This window comes from Lissotriton helveticus, chromosome 8, assembly GCF_964261635.1.
Source record: "Lissotriton helveticus chromosome 8, aLisHel1.1, whole genome shotgun sequence".
Taxonomy (NCBI): Eukaryota; Metazoa; Chordata; class Amphibia; order Caudata; family Salamandridae; genus Lissotriton; species Lissotriton helveticus.
The window spans coordinates 480135682-480150897 of NC_136069.1; the positions used below are offsets into that span (position 1 = coordinate 480135682).

The 15216-nt window shown below is 40.4% G+C and overlaps 1 long non-coding RNA gene across 1 annotated transcript; it reads right to left on the reverse strand.

The window, feature by feature from the left end:
* Positions 1 to 353: 353 nt before the first annotated feature.
* On the reverse strand, positions 354 to 11247 carry LOC144771689 (uncharacterized). Its single transcript, XR_013599427.1, has 3 exons — positions 11123 to 11247; positions 6981 to 7016; positions 354 to 786 (listed from the first exon to the last, which is right to left on the reverse strand). It is a non-coding gene; the product is annotated as an uncharacterized LOC144771689 (long non-coding RNA).
* Between the last annotated feature and the right edge of the window lie 3969 nt (positions 11248 to 15216).

Below are 15216 nucleotides of genomic sequence, written 5' to 3' on the forward strand. Positions count from 1 at the left end.
CAAAGAAACATTGTATTAAATTCGGAAAGAAAAAACACTTAGTAATAGTGCGTTGTATGAATGGCAATCTAAGGTGTCATATTTAAGGACCCAACAGAACCTCCTTTAGAAAAGGTAGCATTGTTTATTTCCAAAAATGGATTTGTAGAGAGTGCTTGTATTTATAGTAGACAGAGAAACTCTGGCATATTATCGTTAAAAAAGTTCGTGCTTTCTACATAGTGTGACAGACTGTATAATGCTATGTGTATTTAGCTTGTTAGTGAAGTTAGCAAAGGTGTAATGTGTGTGTAAGCTAACTAGGCAGTTTTAGTTGTGACATGATGACATATTTGCGTTGATACTTACGCCACATATTGTCCCAGAAACGGTCATAAGACTTTTTAGAGTTGCACGTTTTATATCCTTAATGGGAGAAGCAGATGGTGCAGGCGGATGCAAAATGTTCTTCGCTTGTTGGATAAGGCCCTCCTCAATTTTCATTGCCGGAAATTTTGTAACTTTTGTTTGCTTAGTAATTAGAATTGTTTTGTTTTTGATGATGAAGTTGCGTATCAGTAGTCCACAGTTACTTTGAGTTTGCTCGTATAATTCTTCTTGATAACAAGTACATTTCATAGTACCAGTTTTATCTGCTAGAGCCAAATGAAATAGAATTTTTTGTTCTTGTTTTGCATTTTTGTAAGTAGTTTTTCCAGAGCAGTTGATTACATTAACTCGTATGGGTTTCTGATATGGTTTGTTGTCATTGGTATTAATGTTAATGATTTCTTCAATAGACATCATCTGAAATAGAAAAAGCGTTATAAGATGTTAAATACAAACCCATATTGCTTTATGATCACTGTAATAGCATTCTAATGTACCATAGTTGTGCAGGTTTCCATTTGTATATATATGATCTAAAATGGATTGGTAGTTAGTTGTGTAACTGGAAATGAGTTGATTACATTGTAATTTACCTTCAAAGAATTCAATTAATTGCTTAGTGTATGAATTTTGTTGAGATAGATCCACATTAAAATCCCCTATAATGATAAATTTGTGTGTGGGGTAAAAATCAGTAATATTTTTGATAAAATCCAAAAGAGAAGTTATACTTTTTTGTGGTGGTTTGTATACAATAATAATAAGGTAATCCGTGTTCTGAATATGTACAGTAAAATGTAAAATGTCTATCCCTTCATGTGTCTCATAAATAGGCAATATAAATAAAAAAAAATTGTAGTACATGATCATTCCATGGTTAGTGTTGTATGTATGAAATTTATCAAATATAATGTGATGGTATTGTTGTATCGTAAAATCACTATCTGTAGCCTTCCTTGTAGTGTTGATCTCAGTTAAGCATATAATGTCTGCTTGCAATATATTACTATCGGCTATCATAGAAGTAAAATGTTTCTGTAGTGATCTTATATTGTGTGCAATTATATTGAAATGTGCAGTGTATGTATGTAACTGTGGGATATGTATTTCAAGTGGCATTTCTGTCCTTAATCTGTGCATTTCATCATTAACTTGTGGATGTACTAATATTTTACGTTCATCAAAATTCTGTACATATACATTTTGTATTGATTTTGCCCTGCTAATAGCAACATAATGCAAATGATGAATTTTGCTGTTATTAAAGTGTATATAAAGTGGTTCGATAGTTGCACCTTGTGTGCGATGTATAGTCCGTGCTGAGGCTTGGCGTAAAGGAAATTGCTTCCGTATAATGGTAATAAATTTCTTAGTATATTGAAAATGTCTAGATATAGCATGTATTGGTGTCCATGTGTTTTGAATTTGTGAATGATATAAGTGTTTATATTGTTGTCTGGTTGTTTGTCCTATACTCTGATTCTCAAATAACAACCAAACAATAATAGGTGTATTGTTAATCAATTCAACTAATTGTACAACACCAGTTGCGCCATTTGTTAAACCATCATTTACATCCACATTGCAACTTAAATCATAACGAAGTTGTAAGGCTATGTGTAATGTATGTGAAAGGCCCATTGTTTTCTGTGGATCTTTGGGCAGTTGCTTCAGAATTGTTTTTTTCACATTTTCTGACAAATCAGAACTTACGGTATCGCTTGCTACTGTTATGTAGACTGGATAATGTTTGCAATGTTTTTCCAAAACATTTTGGTTAATATCATTAACTTCTCTATTAGTTGACATGATATATGGTATTGTTTCTAATAGACTCTCATCAGGTTGTATTTCCCTTAGCTTAATTTGTGAAATATCTTCTTCAGTATGCTTGCCTTCTCTCAACCGGTTTAGTAGTTGAGCAAATTGAAGATCTTCTTTTTGGCGCATAATTTTTGTTAATTCAAAAATTTTAAAATGTTCTTTCCATAAGTTTGCACTTAAAGGACCATACAACTGTGTAGAATCCTGAAAAATGTATCTGTCAAATACAGGTTTTAATTGGTAAAAGTCACCAATGGCTAAAATAGAAATGCCTCCAAATGGTTCATTAGATGATTTTATTTCTTGTAGCCTGTTATGTATAAAATTTAACATATTGTGCCCTACCATTGAAATTTCATCTATAATAACAACTCTAACATGCATCATTTCCATTTGTAGAGCAGTTCTATGTTCATGACTCAGTTGTTTATAAGTCAAACTTTGCGACACAGGTATTTTGAAAGTGCTATGCAGTGTTTTGCCATTAATATTATGGGCAGCCTTTCCAGTTGGAGCAGTAAGTAAGATATAAACATTGTCTGGGTTTTCACCTGCCTTTGTGTTATAGTAACGTAGTAAAGTTTGATATAGTGCAGATATTACAAAACTTTTCCCAACACCTGCCCCTCCGGTGCAAAAAGTATAGCATGGAGTGCTTGTAGTTTTAAACCAATGCAAGTGATGGTAAACAAATTGTAGTTGTTCTTCCGTTAAGTTTTGCATAAGTTGTTGGTATTTCTCATTGGGTAAGAAAAAGTTAGTTGAAGTTTGTTCATTGGTGGTAGTTCTAATTCCTAAATCTAGCGCCAAATCATATATATTATTTATTTCATTATTTTCGTCTTCTCTCTGTATATTTACTGTTGGTGATAGAGGAGCTGAAATTACATTTTCAAGACACTGTTCATGAAGAATGTTTGTAACTTCTCCATGCTGTTTGTTATAGATTTTTAGTTGTGCGTCAACAAATGTTTTAACTTCCAGATACCTGGCATAGTAAGTTGCCTTGTTTATTTGGATTTTATGTTCTTCCCTCCATGGATAGTGCAACATTAATATCTCTCTATAATACTCTTCTGGTTCATTATTTTTGTTAAATCTGCAAAAGCGTATAATTTTCCCTTGTGTGCGCTTATTTAAAGCATAATCATAATTCTGTTTCTGTTGTTCTTTATTCCCGTGACTACATGCTATTTCTAATTCTTCCTCATCTGAGCTGTAAAAGTTTTGTTCTGCAAGTAAATCTTCGCTATCATTGATTTCTCTGCCATGTGTTTTTTTCTTCACATAGTTAAAATTAGCTGCATAGTCTGCTAACGTGCACATCTCTAATGATTGTGGGCGTTTGCAGTACTTTATAATAATATTTTCACATTGAATGTCAGTTGAATTTTCAGGCAAGTTATTAATTGTTTCCATATCACGCATTAAATAAGTTCTTTTTTCTGGACGGCTAGTATTAATAAATACAAATGATCGTGAGCTTTTCCTTAATGGTATTTGAAGAATGAGATATGCTGCTTCTTGAGCACTAATTTCTGTGCAGTTGAGGAATTTGTTTCCTATGTGTTTAAGTTGATCTTTGACATTACTATTGCTTGGTACCTCTTTAGCAGCTTGCGCTAGAAGTTTGCTAATTCCTCTTTGAGATTTACTGATATATGAGATAATGTAGACAGCACAAGCATAAGGGTCCAGTATAAACTGCAAGTCTATGTTTGCTCGCCAAGCTTCTAAAAGAATACTATTGTAGTTATTGATGAAGCATTCGGCTGGTGTTCGTTTCAAAAAAATCGTTGTTTTTTGTAAGCTAGTTTGTATTGAAGTAATATATTCGTTATCATCCATTTTAATGAAGTCTAAAAATTCGGCAAAAGAAAGGGTATTAAAAGTAGTACTATTCATAGCTTCATGTATTCTTTTAATATTATCTTGCCATTGCTTATTTGTCCCCTCAAGTGTTAATGGCTCTAATATAAGCGTTGTTGACATTGGGTATTTAGGATATTGATATTTGCATGTCCTTTGATGTTTACGCCTGCAATTTTTGGTATGACCATGCCTTTGTAAATTTATTAACGGTTGTAAAGTAGGGTTCTCAGATTTATGACAAGTGATATATTTGTCAATGAAGCTATTGACTTCTTCCACTGGTGAAACACCATACAGTGGTGCTTTGTTTACCCAGAGTAATGCATGTATATGTGGAGAACCTCTTTGTTGGAATTCAACTCTGTAAAAGTAGTCTACTATTTCCCCAATAGGATTAGTGCCATTCATCAAAACACAATTAAAGAATTTCCTAACTTGATAGTCAAACTGTCTTGCACATGTTATCGGATCTTCTTGTATTAATTTACTTTTAGTTTCCCAAGACATGTTTAAAAATTCTTCCTCTGTGCATTCCTTTAAGTTTCTAACTCTCAATAGTATATTTATTAAATGGTGCCATTTAGTTTCGGCAGCAGATAAAGTCAAAAAGAAAGTAGGTATGCCAAGTTGCCTTATCATTGCAAAAATATCTTTTTTGCAACTTTCCCAATATGGAGGTGAACTGCGTATAGTTTTTAATACTTTGTAACCCTCATTAAACTGTAAAACATTCTCTATATTATATTTTATGTCTTTAGCAGTTATTTTATTTCCATCTGTAAATTTTTTCCTGATGGAAATGTTGATTTTACCGTGGATCTGCTTAATATGTAATTTCTTCAGTTTAAAAAAGACATTACTAATAGATTTAGCGACTCTTCTATCATAACTTCTTAACTCTGTTTGGCAAATAGTACTATAATGTACCGGTATGTGCCTTTCCTTATTGTTTGGCCTTCGTTCACCACAAAAAATAGTAGGGAAAGCCAAAAACTCAGAATCTTTATCCTCATATAAACCTCTTGGCGTGTTATGTTCAGCTGGAGCTAAACTTAACACATTCACCGAATTTGTAGTAATAGTTTCATTTGTTAACATAGTATCCAAATTTCCAGCTTCTATGTTGTCTGAACTATCAGATGAATTGTTTGTCTCCGAAGTCTCATTGTGATATTCTATTTCTGGAGGTATATACTCCCAGTCAGGGTTAATAGTAACACCATATTCATTAAACATTGTACTATTTTTAGCTAGCCATGTAGCTGCCTTTTTTACAGTATTTGGTCTAATATTTTCATAATGTGTATATGATTTATAGACTAATTTCCTTTTTAATTTCACTGGGATTGTCATGGCGTCATTAATTTGCCTTGGTAAAATGGTAACAGTTGTCATAACATCTGCAGGTACATTAACTACTGCACCTGATAACGATTTTTGAAAACCGCGTGGCAGAGTCCGAATTTGTAAGAATGGTATCCTAGGTGAAACTAATCGTTCTTCTAAATCATATAATTCTAATTCAGCTGGTACATTTGGGAAGCCCATGCCATTTAGAATTGAACATGGTGGTATTTTATCTTTGCGAATGTAATAATAGCAAGTGATACAAATTAAATTTGTTTTCTTCGTACTAATGTTACACTTTCTGAAAATTTCGGATTGGCTAACACTGCCTGTATTTCTCACCGTTGGTTTATGCCGCAATTGATTGCAAAGAGTACAAATGTACTCTGGCCCATGCAATATTTCACGGTGGAATTTCCTAATAATTGTATGTATTTGTTTACCTCGTTTCTGCCTTTGACACTTATTTAATGTTGGTCTTTTTTGAGCAATACCAATGTGTTGACAGTTGGAATTGTCTTCTTCAGCTGCATAATTTTTTTTCCTTTTTACCACTTTTTGTGGACATGTACTTGAATCCCTTTTTCTTTTCGGAGAACATTTCTTTGTTCCCTGTATAGATTTACTATTTCCTGGTAATTGTGATAAATTGCTATTCCCTGGCTTACTTTGATTCTGTACATTATATGAAGACATTGTAGTTGATGTTATAGTCTGATTAGGAGTACATTCAGTAGTATGTACCCAAATGTTTCTTTCTTGCGGTAGGTGCCTATTTTTATTGTGCACAGTAAGTGCTTTAGTAAAAGATTTCCTCTGAATGATTTTTATATCTAGTGGTGTTAATTCAAATTGGACACATTGATCAGCCTGATGTGTAAACTGATACGCTAGTTTCACAACATATTGAATCAGCCCTTCAAAAGAATGAAATGCAATTGTAACACATGTTCCATTAGAATGAGGCATGCCTTCATCGTCCCTGCTATGTGAATCAAATACAAAGTATGTTTGCATATGTTTGAAAATTGCTATAACATATACATCCATACAAAGTATAACACCACAATGCTTATTAAGAGTTACATTTAATGCTGTGCTAATATCTGGGTACGCTTTATCAAAACGTTTAAGGACATCACCGTAGTAAGCGTTTCGTAGCGTGAGTGAATATATCTCTTGATTGTGGTCTATATACCTTGGCAAGTCATCTGGATGCATAAGTGTTTCTTTGTTAATAGAATGCATTTGTAGATATAAAGCGTCCCCACGGTCCATGATATAATGCAGATCATTAGAGTTCCAAGTAGTTACTGGTTTGCATAAATTGTGCAAGACAGCAAAAACACTATTTGGTAAGCATTGCTTACCTTGTGATTTGCTATTAAATTTTCTATTCCCTTGATGGTAACTTGCTTTCAAGCATCTATGCATCTTAGATGTTATAATAAAAGTATGTTTGCACCAATTTTAAATTAAAAACCTTTTCCGAGTACCTAATTTATTGGGGGGACTGTAAGGTATAAACTTTTGACAATCTTTGCCCTAACTGGCAAAGTAGTATTTACCTTAACTTGTGTTTCTTTCGTTGTTGTTTGAATAATCTGAAAGGAGAAGAAAGAAATGTTGGTTATAATATATCTTTTGTAAGTCTTCACGTGAAGTACTTAACATTTTGTTAATGCAATTCTTTTAAAAGAAAGAGCAAAGGAATCTGTAAACTGAGAGATGTGGCATAACAGAACGCTTGGAAGTGCTGTCACTGCTGCTCGGGGTATCTGTGAGATTTGTGTAAGTAGATGGAGAGGGAGGGAGAGAGTTGGAAGAGATAGTGTAAGAGGCAGAAACGTGGAGAGGAAAAGAAAGAGCGAAGGGATCTGTAAGCTGAGAAATGTGGCATAACAGAAGGATTGGTAGTGCGGGCACAGCTGCTTGGGGTATATGCGAGATTTGTGTAAGTAAATGGAGAGGGGGGGAGAGAGTTGGAGGAGAGAGTGAAAGAGGCAGAAACGTTGATAGGAAAAGAAAAGAAAGAGCAAAGGAATGTAAGCTGCGAGGTGTGGCATAACAGAAGGATTGGTAGTGCGTGCACAGCTGCTTGGGGTATATGCGAGATTTGTCTAAGTAAATGGAGAGGGGAGATAGAGTTGGAAGAGAGAGTGAAAGAGGTAAAAACGTGGAGAGTAAAAGAAAAAGCGAAGGAATCAGAGGTGCGAGATGTGGCATAACAGAAGGATTAGTAGAGCGTGCACAGCTGCTCGGGGTATCTGCGAGATTTGTGTAAGTAAATGGAGAGGGGGGAGAGACTTGGAAAAGAGAGTGAAAGAGGCAAAAACGTGGAGAGTAAAAGAAAGAGCGAAGGAATCTAAGCTGCGAGATGTGGCATAACAGAAGGATTGGTAGTGCGTGCACAGCTGCTCGGGGTATCTGCGAGATTTGTCTAAGTAAATGGAGAGGGGGGAGAGAGTTGGAAGAGAGAGGTGAAAGAGGCAAAAACGTGGAGAGTAAAAGAAAGAGCGAAGGAATCTAAGCTGCGAGATGTGGCATAACGGAAGGATTGGTAGTGCGGGCACAGCTGCTCGGGGTGTCTGCGAGATTTGTGTAAGTAAATGGAGAGGGGGGAGAGAGTTGGAAGAGAGAGTGAAAGAGGCAGCAAAAAGGAGCCCTCTATTTTGTGCAGCATACACTCTATTGTGTGCAGCACTCACCAGTCCATTTACAATGTAGAAGGCAAAGGAGCTCAGCAGCAATGGTGACTGCACAACCCGCTTACAGGTGGTAAGTCATCAGTCTTTTTAAAGGGGTACACCTAAAAAACGTAGGGCCCTGGCTGAAATCACGCAGCCAAAGGTCTCAGTCACCACTTTGCCTTGGTTAAGAGGGCATTTGTAACTCTAACTGAAAATGACGTTCATTATGGGTGCCCTTTAACTTTACAGCCTAATTCTGATACGGACAGAAATACAATATAACGGGGGCATTTCCATTGGGGCATATGGTTTTTAAACTCGCAGGGGAAAAACGCACAGGGCTGTCCACAAACATACAACAACTGGGTGACACAACTACATATAGTCCTGTAATGTGACATTGGTGGTCTAAAGAAGACCGACATATAGACCTCCTTGGTCTCTCACGGTGGACCTTGAACCTGTGTGGTGTATTTATTAACAGCGGTGGAGATGTGGCATAACAGAAGGATTGTTAGTGCGTGCACCGCTGCTTGGGGTATCTGCGAGATTTGTGTAAGTAAATAGATAGGGTGGAGAGAGTTGGAAAGAGAGTGAAAGAGGCAAAAACGTGGAGAGTAAAAGAAAGAGCGAAGGAATGTAAGCTGCGAGATTTGGCCTAACAGAAGGATTGGTAGTGCGTGCACAGCTGCTTGGGGTATCTGCGAGATTTGTCAGAGTTAATGGAGAGGGGGGAGAGAGTTGGAAGAGAGAGTGAAAGAGGCAAAAAAGTGGAGAGTAAAAGAAAGAGCGAAGGAATCTAAGCGGCGAGATGTGGCATAACAGAAGGATTGGTAGTGCGTGCACAGCTGCTCGGGGTATCTGCGAGATTTGTGTAAGTAAATGGAGAGGGGGGAGAGAGTTGGAAAGAGAGTGAAAGAGGCAAAAACGTGGAGAGTAAAAGAAAGAGCGAAGGAATGTAAGCTGCGAGATTTGGCATAACAGAAGGATTGGTAGTGCATGCACAGCTGCTTGGGGTATCTGCGAGATTTGTCTAAGTAAATGGAGAGGGGGGAGAGAGTTGGAAGAGAGAGTGAAAGAGGCAGAAACGTGGAGAGTAAAAGAAAGAGCGAAGGAATCTAAGCTGCGAGATGTGGCATAACAGAAGGATTGGTAGTGCGTGCAGCGCTGCTTGGGGTATCTGCGAGATTTGTGTAAGTAAATGGAGAGGGGGGAGAGAGTTTGAAAAGAGAGTGAAACAGACAGAAAGGTGGAGAGTTAAAAGAAAGAGCGAAGGAATCTAAGCTGCGAGATGTGGCATAACAGAAGGATTGGTAGTGCGGGCACAGCTGCTCGGGGTGTCTGCGAGATTTGTGTAAGTAAATGGAGAGGGGGGAGAGAGTTGGAAGAGAGAGTGAAAGAGGCAGCAAAAAGGAGCCCTCTATTTTGTGCAGCATACACTCTATTGTGTGCAGCACTCACCAGTCCATTTACAATGTAGAAGGCAAAGGAGCTCAGCAGCAATGGTGACTGCACAACCCGCTTACAGGTGGTAAGTCATCAGTCTTTTTAAAGGGGTACACCTAAAAAAGGTAGGGCCCTGGCTGAAATCACGCAGCCAAAGGTCTCAGTCACCACTTTGCCTTGGTTAAGAGGGCATTTGTAACTCTAACTCAAAATGACGTTCATTATGGGTGCCCTTTAACTTTACAGCCTAATTCTGATACGGACAGAAATACAATATAACGGGGGCATTTCCATTGGGGCATATGGTTTTTAAACTCGCAGGGGAAAAACGCACAGGGCTGTCCACAAACATACAACAACTGGGTGACACAACTACATATAGTCCTGTAATGTGACATTGGTGGTCTAAAGAAGACCCACATATAGACCTCCTTGGTCTATCACGGTGGACCTTGAACCTGTGTTGTGTATTTATTAACAGCGGTGGAGATGTGGCATAACAGAAGGATTGTTAGTGCGTGCACCGCTGCTTGGGGTATCTGCGAGATTTGTGTAAGTAAATGGAGAGGGGGGAGAGAGTTGGAAAGAGAGTGAAAGAGGCAAAAACGTGGAGAGTAAAAGAAAGAGCAAAGGAATGTAAGCTGCTAGATGTGGCATAACAGAAGGATTGGTAGTGCGTGCACAGCTGCTCGGGGTATCTGAGAGATTTGTCTAAGTAAATGGAGAGGGGGGAGAGAGTTGGAAGAGAGAGTGAAAGAGGCAAAAACGTGGAGAGTAAAAGAAAGAGCGAAGGAATCTAAGCTGCGAGATGTGGCATAACAGAAGGATTGGTAGTGCGTGCACAGCTGCTCGGGGTATCTGCGAGATTTGTCTAAGTAAATGGAGAGGGGGGATAGAGTTGGAAGAGCGAGTGAAAGAGGCAGAAACGTGGAGAGTAAAAGAAAGAGCGAAGGAATCGAAGCTGCGAGATGTGGCATAACAGAAGGATTGGTCGTGCGGGCACAGCTGCTTGGGGTATATGCGATATTTGTGTAAGTAAATTGAGAGGGGGGTGAGAGTTGGAAGAGAAAGTGAACCAGGCAGAAAGGTGGAGAGTTAAAAGAAAGAGGGAATGAATCTAAGCAGCGAGATGTGGCATAACAGAAGGATTGGTAGTGCGTGCACCGCTGGTTGGGGTATATGCGAGATTTGTGTAAGTAAATGGAGAGGGGGGAGAGAGTTGGAAGAGAGAGTGAAAGAGGCAGAAACGTTGATAGTAAAAGAAAAGAAAGATAAAAGGAATCTAAGCTGCGAGATGTGGCATAACAGAACGCTCGCTAGTACGGGCACTGCTGCTCGGGGTATCTGCGCGCTTTGTGTAAGTAAATGGAGATGGAGGGAGAGAGTTGGAAGAGAGAGTCAAAGAGGCTGAAACGTTGAGAGGAAAAGAAAGAGCGAAGGAATCTGTAAGCTGAGAGATGTGTGAAAGTCATGTTGTGCCTTTAATTAGTGGTAGAAATGTTCTGTGTGGTGAGTTGAAGTGTTATGAACGAAATCAAAAACGGTTAGCAGAGTGAACAGTTGGATGTACTTACATGATATATGTTTGGGCGCCGTTTCTTTTACCCTTTCAATGAAAAGTCGAATGTTTCTGAATAACCTACAAGATAGAACGATAAAAAAAAACATATGTATCAGTATGTTCAAACAAAAGCTATGACCTGCTTGATAAATGACGTATTACTTTGATAAATATTAACAGCGAACATTTAGTGTTCCAAAATAACATGTTGGAGAATAATTTGACACAGGTGCAATGTGGAGATAGTAAACGCTATAATAAACTGAAGTTAATGTATCAATGCTGTCCCTTAGGGGTATTGAAATAAAAGTTCCATGCACTTACTTTGGAAGATTGAATGGCGGATTTTTTCAGTGGCTGTTGGTCGTTATCAGGAAGTACAGCGTCCTTCTGTAAGTCCGAGTTCTGTTCTCGCAGGTAAAAATAGAGTCTGATTCAAAGTGATCCGTCCCCCAGCTTAAATAGGGGCTAACGTTGAAAAAACCTTTTTTTTTGGTTTTTACTTTAAGAAAGGATCAAAGGTTTTAGTCCTTCCCTTGTCCCAAGGAAAAGTCACACTAGATGATGTGTGCGACTTGGAAGTGTGAATGTTTGAATGTGTATGCAGATGGAGTTTCGACATTGGCGCGACAGTAGACTTCCCTGGGCAACTCCCTTAATGGCTCATAAGAGTTCGCTCTCAACTGACAAAGCAAAAGCCTTTTTTCCCTTACTCTAATTCGACTTGAACTGTGTGGTGCAAGTTAACCGTACAAATGGTATATATAAAGCGTTCCAAAGTATACAAAGTTGGCCTTTGTAACTTAAAACTCTTGTAATATTCTGCCTCAAAGTTGTGAGGTTAACTTTATTATGAAAATAGAGAACATTGCAGCGGATGCGGAACTTAATGTGTGTGTGGCTACTTTTAAATACTGGAATCGTTGTTGTTGATGTATGTGTACGTGTTGTAAGTATGCATTAACAGTTCTTTGCATGTGCGTTGTTGAGGCATGCAGTAAGAGCTGCAGTTGTGTGTGGCGTGTGTAAAAATGTTCATAAACTGGATGTGTTATATTTGTTTATTGGAAGATAGATGTCATGCTGCGGATTGTTAAGGAAGTGCATAGGTAATGCTGCTGTGTGTACGTGTTACTGAGGGAAGCTTGCACTGCTGCTGTCAGTGATGTACCTGTTCCATGTGTAAGGGAAGCTTGCACGCCTATTTGCCTGTGCTGTACCTGCTACGTGTGTGGTGGAAGCTTGCACTGTTGCTGCCTGTGCCTCACCAAGATTTGTCTAAGTAAATGGAGAGGGGGGAGAGAGTTGGAAGAGAGAGTGAAAGAGGCAGAAATGTGTAGAGGAATAGAAAGAGAGAAGGGATCTGTAAGCTGAGAGATGTGGCATAACAGAACGCTCGGTAGTGCGGGCACTGTTGCTCGGGGTATCTGCGGGAGGGTAGCCCCTATAACGTAGTTGGGTCATTCACATCACGACACGGAGTTTTGTTTTCTTTAGCACAATGTTTTGATCCCCTTTACTTTTACGGTTGGCAACTGCTGATGATGATACAGTGGGGAGTCAAGCGAGTACCAGTTTGACACATCCTCCATGGTGGTTGCTCCCGTGAGGCGTTGCCAATCCCCCTCCCCCTTTTTTCACTAGAAAAGGGTTGAGGGACGGTGAAGTACAGCACCAGGGATTAATGGGAACACACACATATGGCTTTAGGAATGTATAGTTCAAATGAAATGTGACAATAGACACTGAAACTAGTACTAGGAGCTAACAAATCCACTACTAGGCTTATCTCAATTTATAGAAAGAAAGGGATAGTTCACCTTGAAATAAGGTCAGGCACATTGTTCAGAGCTGCCTGTGCTGTACCTGCTCCGTGTGTGAGTGAAGCTTGGACTGCTGCTGTCGGTGATGTACATGTTCCATGTGTAAGGGAAGCTTGCAATGCTGTTGCCTGTGCTGTACCTGCTCCGTGTGTGATGGAAGCTTGCACTGTTGCTGCCTGTGCTGTACCTGCTCCGTGTTTGAGGGCAGCTTGCATTGCTGTTGCCTGTGCTGTACCTGTTGCATGTGTAAGGGAAGCTTGCACTGCTGCCGCCTGTGCTGTACCTGATCTATGTGTGAGGGAAGCTTGCACTGCTTCTGTCGGTGCTGTAGCTGTACCTGTTACATGTGTAAGGGAAGCTTGCACTGCTGTTGCCTGTGCCTCACCAAGATTTGTCTAAGTAATTGGAGAGGGGGGAGAGAGTTGGAAGAGAGAGTGAAAGAGGCAGAAATGTGTAGAGGAATAGAAAGAGAGAAGGGATCTGTAAGCTGAGAGATGTGGCATAACAGAACGCTCGCTAGTGCGGGCACTGTTGCTCGGGGTATCTGCGGGAGGGTAGCCCCTATAACGTAGTTGGGTCATTCACATCACGACACGGAGTTTTGTTTTCTTTAGCACAATGTTTTGATCCCCTTTACTTTTACGGTTGGCAACTGCTGATGATGATACAGTGGGGAGTCAAGCGAGTACCAGTTTGACACATCCTCCATGGTGGTTGCTCCCGTGAGGCGTTGCCAATCCCCCTCCCCCTTTTTTCACTAGAAAAGGGTTGAGGGACGGTGAAGTACAGCACCAGGGATTAATGGGCACACACACATATGGCTTTAGGAATGTATAGTTCAAATGAAATGTGACAATAGAAACTGAAACTAGTACTAGGAGCTAACAAATCCACTACTAGGCTTATCTCAATTTATAGAAAGAAAGGGATAGTTCACCTTGCAATAAGGTCAGGCACATTGTTCAGAGCTGCCTGTGCTGTACCGGCTCCGTGTGTGAGTGAAGCTTGGACTGCTGCTGTCGGTGATGTACATGTTCCATGTGTAAGGGAAGCTTGCAATGCTGTTGCCTGTGCTGTACCTGCTCCGTGTGTGATGGAAGCTTGCACTGTTGCTGCCTGTGCTGTACCTGCTCCGTGTTTGAGGGAAGCTTGCATTGCTGTTGCCTGTGCTGTACCTGTTGCATGTGTAAGGGAAGCTTGCACTGCTGCCGCCTGTGCTGTACCTGATCTATGTGTGAGGGAAGCTTGCACTGCTTCTGTCGGTGCTGTACCTGTTACATGTGTAAGGGAAGCTTGCACTGCTGTTGCCTGTGCTGTACCTGCTCTGTGTGTAAGGAAAGCTTGCACTGTTGCTGCCTGTGCTGTACCTGTTCCGTGTGTGAGGGAAGCTTGCAATGCTGCTGCCTGTGCTGTACCTGCTCCGTGTTTTAGGGAAGCTTGCATTGCTGTTGCCTGTGCTGTACCTGTTGCATGTGTAAGGGAAGCTTGCACTGCTGCCGCCTGTGCTGTACCTGATCTATGTGTGAGGGAAGCTTGCACTGCTGCTGTCGCTGCTGTACCTGTTGCATGTGTAAGGGAAGCTTGCACTGCTGTTGCCTGTGCTGTACCTGCTCCGTGTGTGATGGAAGCTTGCACTGCTGTTGCCTGTGCTGTACGTGCTGTGTGTGTAAGGGAAGCTTGCACTGTTGCTGCCTGTGCTGTACCTGTTCCGTGTGTGAGGGAAAGCTTGCAATGCTGCTGCCTGTGCTGTACCTGCTCCGTGTTTGAGGGAAGCTTGCATTGCTGTTGCCTGTGCTGTACCTGTTGCATGTGTAAAGGAAGCTTGCACTGCTGCCGCCTGTGCTGTACCTGATCTATGTGTGAGGGAAGCTTGCACTGCTTCTGTCGGTGCTGTACCTGTTCCATGTGTAAGGGAAGCTTGCACTGCTTTTGCCTGTGCTGTACCTGGTCTGTCTGTAAGGGAAGCTTGCACTGTTGCTGCCTGTGCTGTACCTGTTCCGTGTGTGAGGGAAGCTTGCAATGCTGCTGCCTGTGCTGTAACTGCTCCGTGTTTGAGAGAAGCTTGCATTGCTGTTGCCTGTGCTGTACCTGTTGCATGTGTAAGGGAAGCTTGCACTGCTGCCGCCTGTGCTGTACCTGATGTATGTGTGAGGGAAGCTTGCACTGCTGCCACCTGTGCTGTACCTGATCTATGTGTGAGGGAAGCTTGCACTGCTGCCACCTGTGCTGTACCTGATCTATGTGTGAGGGAAGCTTGCACTGCTGCTGCCTGTGCTGTACCTGA